Genomic DNA, 11,882 nt, shown 5'->3' on the forward strand with positions numbered 1-11,882 from the left:
AACATGGTCTACATTCCCTCCAAGAGCTCCGGAATGAATCTACACCATACAGTGCCTGGTCATTTGATTACGCGTGTACTAAGTGGCGTCCTGTGTGCTGTCCTCTCAGTCTTGTCTTTGCTGAAAATATCTGCTTCCCCGTTATTATTATTATTATTATTATATTATATTTGCTGTATTCACACGGGCTCAAATTTTATTATATTAAAATAGACGATGGGTGGGGATCCCCATTTAGCCGCTGTTCTATTTTTTTCTTATTCATTGGAAAAGTATCCTCTGACTTTCCATCGTTTTATTAACATTTATAGTAATAATAATTAGTTTAAAGTATTGGTCATTATCTGTTAATGATTATTTGTTCTGTTTATGGGGTCAAGTGGAGTATTCTACAATAGAAGATGAAATGCGATAGATTTTCTTTTAACGTGGGAATATTTAAAAAATAATTTCGAAGCAATCTTTAAAGAAAACCTTGGGAACCGGTAGTTGGTTTTGGGTCACCGATCAAAATGGAAATATCGCTGCACAAACAATGAGGATAAGTTGTGAACGTCTCTCAATGGCGATTATAAAAGGAAGGAGACAATTCACTAAGAAGTATTGAAAAATAATTGACAAAATTGGCAAAGTGAAAAGAAGAAGATTTGAGTTGGGTGTGTTAAAGGATATTTATATTTTATAAACAAGTGCTAGTATAGTTTTAAAAATATTTTTAGTATATTTTTAGTTTTATTTTATGCAATCAAATTTTAAAGATTAATAAATTGAAAAAAATAATATACATTTGAATTTTATAAGACTAGTTTATTTATTTATATACAAACTTTGAAACTTTTATAAGACTAGTTTATTTATTTTTTGAAAAAAGAAAAAAATTTAAAAAGTTGTGTATAATACTTCTTAGTTTTTTGATGAATTGGAATATATTTTGTAGCTATAAAGTTTCATAGTTAATAAGAAGTTATATATATAAATAATCAATAAATACTTCTCTTTACAATTAAAATAAATACATCAATTTATAAACTTTTTTTTCCTTAAATATATTGTTATAATTAAGTTCATATGATATTTTTTTTAAATTAAATTCTTAAAAATATTATTTTTTAAATATTATTAAATACATCTAAAATAGAAAGGGAAGAAATACATTAAACTTCAATTTTTTGAGGTGAATGCAATTATGTTAAAAGTACAATCTATACAAATTCAATTTATAAATAATATTTGAAAAGCTTGTCATTAAAAATGCAATATGGCTCTGAAAAAAGGGGTCCTACAAGACCAAATGAATTGAACCAACTAGAATTGAGATAAATAATTTTTAAGAATATATTAAATTGATAAGAAATGTGTAAACATTAGAAATATTTAAATGTGGTAAAAATATTTGAACGGAATCGGTTGATGTGTGCAAAACTAATTCACTAATCGTGCAAAATGAATGCAATAGTACAAGCCTACGACAATTACAACATTCCTACCCAAAATGTAATGTTTAATATTTTTAGAGGTAAAAAGTAAGATATAATAAGTCCATCTATATTGGTATTTTGCAGTATACTTTGTGTGATGGTTGAAGTGAGAATTTGATTAATGGAGAATGCACCAAAATAAATTTGCACCATTTGATCTTATGTTCGAATGAACTACACTAGAATCTTCTCAGGCAATTGAAAAGGAGAAACATGTAAATTTTCTTGACTCTTCTACAATGATAAAATATTGTTCACCACTTAAATACAATGTAGATACAAATACATATATATAATTCCCTTTTATAAAGTATGCAATGAAATGCAATTTCACAAATGAAACAAACGCCTTATTAAAAACATATATCTATAAAATAGACCCTAAACAATGGAAAACTAAAAAACTTCAATGCTTGAGTAAAGACTCAACCATATCCTCATTTCCTTATCTACTAACTAGATACTTTCAATCATCTACTCTTATTGGATATGTGTGTGTGTGTGTGTGTGTGTGTGTGTACATATAATATATGTGTGTGTGCGCATGTGTGTATGTACGTACGTGTGTGTGTGTGTACATTTTATATACACACACACACACACATGTACATGTACATAGTACATATAGATATATATACATATGTGTGTGTGCATATATGTCCATGTATATATGCATATATAGATATACATATATGTGTGTATACACATATTTATATATTCATATATACTTGTATATACATATGTGTGTATACACATATATAAGTATATATGAATATATAAATATATGTGTATACACACATATGTATATACATGTATACATGTATATACATATATAAGTATATATACATACATATATATGTACATGTATACATGTACATATATGTATATATGTACACACACACACACATATATGTATATATACTTAAACATGCACATACATATGTATGAATGTACATGTATTAAAAGTATTTAGTAAGTAGGTAAGGAAATGAGGATATGGTTGAGTCTTTACTTATGCATTGAATTTTTTTTAGTAATCTATTATTTTGTGTCTATTTTATACATAGATAGTTTTAATAAAGTATGTGCTTCATTTGTGAAATCGCATTTCATTACATGCTTTATAAAAGGGAATTTCAATATTGTGTGAAATTAAAAACTAATAGGCGATCCTCTAAAGTGCATATATATGTACATACACATATATATACATATATTGTTATAGAGTTTTTTCTTATTAATTAAATCGTATTGATTTAATTATTAAGTCGCTTATTATTTCTAGATTACTTAAGCTAAATTTTGGGTATATAATAATTAAAATTCTCTTTTTAATTATTATCATGCAACCTATGTTAGTTTCATGTTAGGATTTTGATCTCATTTTATTAGGATTGATCTCTTTGTAATTATTCATTCACTTTTGATAATAGCAATCACTTTTTTGTCCATCAAGAATGTCTTATCTGTGGATCTCAGAATTTCAGCGTCCATAATTTTAAATTCTCTCTTTCTATGATAGGTGTTTGCATGCAAGTGATTCTTGGAAGCTGTGAGGTCGATCTTTCATTAATTTTAACATATATATACATATATAGATATGTATATGTGTGTGTGTGTGTATATATATATATATATATATATATATATATATATATATATACACATCTCTCTCTCTCTCTCTCTCTCTCTCTCTCTCTCTCTCTATATATATATATATATACATATATATGTATTATATATACATATATACATACATGTATATATATACATATATACATACATGTATATATATACATATATACATACATGTATATATATACATATATATATATATATACATGTACATGTACATGTATATATGTATATACATATATATATATATATATACATGTACATGTACATGTATATATGTATATACATATCTATACATGTATACATATGTATATATGCATATACATACATATACATATCTATACATGTATATATATATATATACACACACACATGCATATACATATATGTACATATATACACATGTATATATGTATATGTGTGTATATATGTATATATACACATATATGTATATATACATATATACACATATATGTATATACATCTATACACATACATACACATATATATACATATAGACATGTGTGTGTGTGTGTTATCTAATAAGAGTAGATGATTAAAAGTATCTAGTTAGTATCTAAGGAAATGAGGATATGGTTGAGTCTTTACTTATGCATTGAATTTTTTTAGTTATCCATTATTTTGAACCGTCTATTTTATATATAGATGCTTCTAATAAGGTGTGTGTTTCATTTGTAAAATTGCATTTCATTGTATGCTTTATAAAAGGGAATTTCAATATTGTGTGAACTTAAAAACTAATAGGCAGTGCTCTAAAGTGCATGTAAAAATTATGAAATTTGCACTTGTCTTCATAATATTAAGCATTTTGAAATTTCTAAGAATAGTGTTTGATTCAACTATGGGTAGGTTATTTCCATCATTAATAATACCAAATGTAGTGATTTCTTCAGTGTTTAGTGTCATGTTTTATAATGCCTACCCCTACTTTACTTTTTCATGTTGGATTGTTGGATTCTTTTAGGCCAGTTTTGTGATTATCGATACTTGGTTACCAAATTTAATTTGATGTTATTTCATACTCAGTTGATTTATATGATGAGTTAGTTATTTCATGTGTTTAGGATTATTTTGATAATGATACATGTATGTTGATACAATGGTTTCAGTTATTTAATGATGATGAGTTAGATGAATGGTTTATATGGAATTCTATGGTTACTTACCTCATACTTGCATGTGTATGGTGTACTTGTATGTTTTACATTATGTTTGACATTTCTAATGTGGTTGAGGCAGGGAGTCGTAGTCACCTACTAGTCAGGATTTATATGATGTACCACTCCCCACCATTGCATGTTTAGTTTAGATTATATGTGTATGTGCATGCTTAGATTTTATGCAGATTGCAGGTACTGGGCATCGACTTCCCTGAATTGCCAGGACGAGCATGCCCTATCACAGTATCTCAATGGTAAAAGAGGGAAGATAATTCTTGAGTCCAAATCCTAACCTAAAGCCAATTATCCTAGAAAGTAGGACAAGTATCTGAGTTGTTTACCCTTCCAAATTCATCAAGTGACATGAATTCATGATTTTGACCCTTGAGTTTGGTTTAGTACTCTGTCCATTATATTGGGTTTTCATATTTAGTTTTGTGGGTATGTGGTGATTTTCAGTTATAATTAAATCAAATTAAAAGATAATTTGACGAAAATTTTATAAAGAAAATTCAATATTTAATTATATTTAATTAATTGAGAAATTTAATTAAAGTTCTAGTTTTGGTGTAATCATATTTATTTAATTTAATAATAATATATTTAGGAGTTTCATTTTTATTATAAACTATAAATATTATTAGTTATTGATAATAATAAAATAACCAAAAACTAGGGGGTTGGCCCTTTACAACAATGGTAGAACAGCCATCAAAAACCTGCTGGCAACTAGCACAAAACCAGCTAGCAACCAGCACATAACCAAACAACCCCCCTAATGGTTCATATCAAAAATAGCATAAAGAGTATACCTGAATATAGAGTTACTAGTATTCCCACTTTTAAAACCAACAGAGTTTAAGTTAACAAATTGCATGTAGGTGGTCATTGCATCGTACCACCTACAACCCATAAACAAGTTCAGCATAAAAAATAGAATCATCAACGACAGATGGGGAGAGACCAAAAAGCCATTAACTAGCCTCCTTTTTCTTTCCCTTCCCAACCATGAGAAACTTGGCCCAGTCATCAATGAGGAAGCTGTAAAGGAGCTTTGTGTCCTCCTTTCCAAGGCTCTCCTCCTCCAAGCTATTAGCCAATAGCTAAAGAGTAGTAGTTGTCATGTGCGTCACTTTGAGGGTGAACTTGGAGAAAAGGTTGCCATGCACCTGTCCATCGGCTCCTTGTGTTCCTTGCAGGTGACAAGTTCATTCTCCTTTAAATCTAGCTTTAGGGTCCTGCTACAATCCTCCAAGGGGTTCCACTACCTGCACATCAGAAATATTATTATTAGTTAAATTAATAAATATTTGATTAAAACCGTCTAATGATTTAATAAAAGAGAGAAAGGAATTAATTTAATAAAGTTTATTTTAATTAAAATACAAAAGCTTGCGCATGAAATTAAAGTAAAATAAAATAATAAAGGAAAAAGGTTTCGCATGATTGCAAAATCAAATCCCTAATTTGGGGAAAAGCTCCTTTTTAGGAGATCAAAGCTCATTTCTCCACACATAGGTTTGGAGAAGCCAATTTCCAAGAAGAGGGTTTCGAAAGGAAAAAAGGGAATTGCTTGCGAGTTCTATGCATTTGGTTATTTAGGATCAGATCCAAGTAGGATCTTGTGGATTTTGAGCAGTAGTTTTCATTTTTTGAATTCTTTGTCTTCTCTGTGTTTGTGGATCTGTATTCCAAATTTAATTTGGGTTGAAACCTTTGTTTGTGAAGTTATTGTTTTTTGTTTTGAAAATGACTGTAGACAAAATTGAGATTGGAAACCTTGTTTGATGAACTTAGGGATTTGAGATTTGATTTCTTGGATTCGGGATCAAAGATTAAATTATTAAATTTGAGTGTTTCTTTTTCATTACTCTATCATATCTATGGTAAAAAAAATTTTAAAAAATTTAAAAATTATATTAAAAATGTTAATTATAGTAAAGGAAAAATGTTGATTATATATATATATATATATATATATATATATATATATATATATATATATATATATATATATATATATATATATATATATATATATATATATATATATATATATATATATATATATATATATATATATATATATATATATATATATATATATATATAATCTTGTGGATTTTGAGCAGTAGTTTTCATTTTTTGAATTCTTTGTCTTCTCTGTGTTTGTGGATCTGTATTCCAAATTTAATTTGGGTTGAAACCTTTGTTTGTGAAGTTATTGTTTTTTGTTTTGAAAATGACTCTAGACAAAATTGAGATTGGAAACCTTGTTTGATGAACTTGGGGATTTGAGATTTGATTTCTTGGATTCGGGATCAAAGATTAAATTATTAAATTTGAGTGTTTCTTTTTCATTACTTTATCATATCTATGGTAAAAAAAATTTTAAAAAATTTAAAAATTATATTAAAAATGTTAATTATAGTAAAGGAAAAATGTTGATTTTATATATATATATATATATATATATATATATATATATATATATATATATAATAGAGGGTGGGGGCCGCCACCCCCAACCCCCCTTCTCCTCCTTGCATTTCACGTCGGTGGTCTCCTTTGGGACTGCGTGCAACAGTACTGTTGCAATAGCAACAAGTACTACTAACGCAGTACCCTACTGTTGTGGTAGCTTAGCCAACGTGCCTTAAACATATACTACGTAGGATTATTTATTAATTTATTTATTTTATTAATGTTTTTAATTTTTATAATAATTTTTAACATATGTACCTTAAATTTTTTAAATTTTTTTTTATTGGTAAGAGGCCGAAGCCAAGATTAATTATTATCTATTATTATTATTTATTATTTTATTAAGCACAGGTAGATTCAAACCCAAGACTTCTTTGATAAGAGGCTCACAATTTACCATTGTGTTGTAGGCTCTTGCCTTAAATTTATTAAATGTTAATAATTAGTAAAAAAAATTATTAAATATTAAATTTTATAAATATTCTTATATTATTAATAATTATTATTTTATTAATAGATTAATAATTATTTATTAATAATTTAATATAAATTATTTTATTAATAGATAAACAATTATTATCATTAATAATTTAATGATTATTGATTTAATTTTAATAATATTTAATTGAAGTTTTTAGTTAATGTATTATTAAAATGTATATGTACAGTAATTCACTAATTGTAATTGGAGAAATGATTATTTTAATAAAATCAATTTTTGCTTGATGGTTTAGTTTAAATATGGAAATGATTTCTATAATTCAAAAACCTTAGTAATCTTGATACTTTGAAAAGACGAAAACTAAAACCCTATTTGTATATTGTGCTCTTATGTTTGAAAAAAAAGATATTGAACCATGAAAACAATTGCTAAATTTTTTATGAGATTTATGATGTTTTTTTTCATATTGGGGTTTGGATTTGACTTAGTACGTTGACCAAATAGGATGTTTACTAGAGGCTTGGGGGTTTTTGTTCTATGATGATGTTTTGTATATGATCTTTCATACCCAACCATGTGATGTGTCACGTGTTTCTATGATGAGTTATTCATGGAACCCAATCTTTTCAAATAATAGTTTAGAAATTGACACAAGATAGATGTTTCAAAATACCATAACTCTTCATTAAAACTTTCACAACTCTACTCTGTCTCCACAATGAAAACAAACACCTACTTATTATAGTTCCAAAAATTACCATATTTGGTAGATTTTTGGGAAAGTGGATTTTTTCATTTTTGGTCATTTTTAAAACTCATCCTACAAATCCCCTTTTTCCCCAAGAAAAGCCCCCAACTAAGGAAAGACAAATTGCCAGCTAATCAATGAAATCAAAAATACGATTTCAGATTTATTTTACAAAAACAACTTACTAAAAAAATTGGAAAAAACATAAAAAGCCAAATTTGGAGGTCAAGATGACATTTTAGGCTCCCGAAAAAATGTAAAAATGGCCACCTATCTAGCTGAGCTCCATTGGCAATCCAAATAACTTCTTCTAATGCAACTACCTGTAAAATTCAGCCAAAACCCATAGTTATGACCTCCAAAAGTAAATCTCGACCAAAACCCACATCTAAGTCAATAACCTTGACCCTCAAATGCCCCTGCATTAGTTATGATCAGTGCTTGTTTGTGCTTTCCAGTTACTTGTATAGAATTGAGGTGATAATTGTGACTTTCTTGTTGTAACCTTTGAGCTTTCAATCAGTTATCTTCTAGTGCTTTACAATTGCTTGTATAGGACTGAGATAATTATTATGATTTGTCTCATGGTGCTTTCCACTTGCTTGCATAGGACTAAGGTGAATGTTGTGATTGGTCTTTAGGTGCTTTCCAGTCACTTGTAAAGGACTAAGGTGAATATTGTGTTTTATCTATAGGTTGTTTCCAATCACTTATAAAGGATTGAGGTGAAAATTGTGATTCTAGGATTTATACTTTTTATGAACCTAGGGTAGGTAATTTGTGTGTACATTGGGAAGTGGCTTGCAATGGAGGTCGGAGCCCTAAGTGGTCGCATGGGTAACACATTGTAAGTTGCTCTAATAAGTGATAACATTTCATTAAATGGAAATAAAATGAATTAATAAGAGTTAGCGTTTTTCCTCGCCCATGCCTCAAGTGCTAGTACAGGCTAGGATGGGAGTAGAGAGGATGCTTAGTTACAACCTTGCCTTGTTAGTATGCCTTTTCTATACGAAAGGATACTAATATCACATAGAGACACTAGGGGGCCAGAGTCTAAAGAGGCTGCCAGGGTAACCTTAGAGTTGGCTCATGGGATGAAACTTGCCCACTTGCATAGTAGATTTCATACGTGTTTTTGTTGCCTTTGGGATTAGATGATACTTGTGTCTTGATACCCTTTTCTATCAGGATTTCCTTGACCTAGATGTTGGTTATTGACTTGTGGATTGATTTTCGTATGGTACTTAAGTTTATCTCCTCAACATGGTGGGAGTGGGATATTTAGGTTCCATAAGGTTGTGTAGTAGTGCCTTTTATTTATACCATTGAGATCCAACAACTAGATGTCATTGATGGATGTTCGTGTGTAGATGATCCTTTCTTTTTGATCTTGTATTTCTTATGGTGGTTATATTCTGTTGTATTGTACTTGATTTATCAGAGATCTTATTGATGATTTATGTTCTCTGAGATTTTCATACCCTGTGACTTGTATAACGGATGATCATGCATTCTAGTTATGCCAAGTGGCATCTTATGTAATTGTATTATTATTTAAATGGATTAGTACTTGTGATTATTCCTTGATGTGGTTTTGTTATGTGTCGGATTTAGTATTAATTAACCCTAAATGTGATTCAATGTCATGGAAACCTTAAGAGATGGAATGTGTTTTGGATGGTTGTATGTATGTGAGTTATTGTTTCTACTATATTATATATTGATGTTATTATCTTTAAAAAAAAGTGTTTGGAAAACTTAGTGAAACTTTAGGTTAATTTCTTTTGGGTTCACTAGTAGGGCGTTACATGTTTGATTGAAATGGTTAGTCCAATTTTTTGCAAAGTTGAAACAAACAGTGTAGGTTAAATTGCATAGTTTACTTGAATTAGACTACAAAAATCATGGAAAATTATCAATGTCCAATTATGAGGATAAGAAATAAATTGGTTTAATTTAAAAATTGGCATATCAAAAAATCACGTCAAGACATGGGACATGGTTTTGTCCTTGGTTGACCAAAAGATTGAGAGAAAGACTAATCTAATTGATAACTAGGCACACATAATAAACATGTGATTGGGTGTAAGGTTAAATTTCAATCATTGGATTACTTCGAATTTAGTTGCCAACAGAAAAATCATACTAGAGAGGTTATCTGGTGTCTCTTTTTTGCACATTGTAATTGCTAGAACTTTGCCTTTTGTTTTTTAATTTTAATAGTTCAAACAAATTGTCTTCGAGTTTTAAATTGTAAATAAATAATATCTATGCTTAGTGCCTTTCTAAATTTAGAATTTCTCATCTTCTAATAATTTTTGTAGGGATTTGTTGCCATGCAAATTCATTAGCATGAAAATTGTGGGTATGGTTCATGGCATCTTGCAGGATACTTTACTTTCCTTCACACATCTTGTACAAGTTGCATTTAAACTATTACATGGAGAGTAACATGTAATAAAAGTTAACAACTACATGATAAAGATGAGATGCAGTTCAAGTTCTTTTATTTTTTTAGTAGGATCCATATCTCAAGGAGGTAATACTAAGAGGGAATGGCCTCCAAAGCTTCTCAAGTTTCTATTTTTGTTTATGTTGTTGGCTTCCAATAACATTATTAGTGTGGTCATGTGCTCCCACTTGGGTAGTTATTTGGATACCGGGAGTTCTTTTGTACCCCAATTTTATCTTTGGGAATTCTAGTCCTTCTTGCAGTAATTGCAATCCTAAGTATAAAGAAGATGAAGAAGCATCCATGATGCAAAATCCTAGTTAAAGCCCCCCAGTTATCTGATGCAAAACTGACTTAATGAGCTACTTTGAAGGGCTTCAATGGTTCTAGTGAGGATCTTAGTAACATTTTAAATCTTTAGCCAAAAGTCACCATAGATTATGTTTGATGCAAAGGACTCCCCTTAAAACCATAAACTCATAACAAAAACAAAGAAACAACAACAAATTCGAGAACAAAATATGAACTTCTTATTATTGCCGCACATGTGGAATTGTAAAATTTTCAATTACAATATGTTAACCCAAATGGGCGCCTTCATTACATTAATTTGCAAGATAGTGCTGCAAACTATCACCCAGAGTTGTCCTAGACAATCTTTGGGCCTTTCTTAAATAGGCAGTTTTATGCCACCCAGGAAGGTTCTAGATGCTTAAACTTAATACTTAGGGCCGATAAACCCTAACAATACACATAGAGTTGGCCAAATACATCTTTGACAAATTATTTTAGAAATTTTGGTAGCCCAAATTTCGAAGGCCATAACTCATGAAATGTTGCTTCAATTGGCTATTATAACCACTTTTTGGAAATGCCAGCTTGTGATCTACAAGATCAAAATTGCACTAGCGCCCTTCTGTCAAGTTTTCAGACCTCATCCGGGCACTCTAAGGTCTCCAATGGTGAGCCTAAAGATTTTTTCTGCAAATTTTTCCACCAAGAATATACAATAACTTCTCTGATACTATTTCTTGAGCAATGAGCTTTTTATGGTAGGCTTACAAATCTAAAATGAACCTTCCTATAGAAATTGAGAACATTCTAAGCTCATATGAAAAACTTACTAAAAATAGTAAGTTCCCATTAATAGTAACCACCCTATCTACTAATCCTTATTAAAATAGAAAAGGTTGACAGTAAAATATTTTTGGGTGATGCAAGATTGCCCTTACATCCAAGATGCTCCTGCATTAGACACCCGAGGTAATTTGAGAAGTGACCCCATCACATCTTATGTGTTTAGAGGAAAACCAAGATGGTTGACCTCCTCCTTTGCTAGCCATGATGAATCCTCAACTAGTCTCCCTTTCCATTTGACCAGATATTCCTCATAAGTTCTATTTCTGGAACTTTTTCCAATACGACTGTCTAGTATCTCCTCAATCTCCTTGGTAGTTGA

This window comes from Cupressus sempervirens, chromosome 2 (genome assembly GCF_028749045.1).
Source record: "Cupressus sempervirens isolate cs-2001-9-10 chromosome 2, ASM2874904v1, whole genome shotgun sequence".
Taxonomy (NCBI): Eukaryota; Viridiplantae; Streptophyta; class Pinopsida; order Cupressales; family Cupressaceae; genus Cupressus; species Cupressus sempervirens.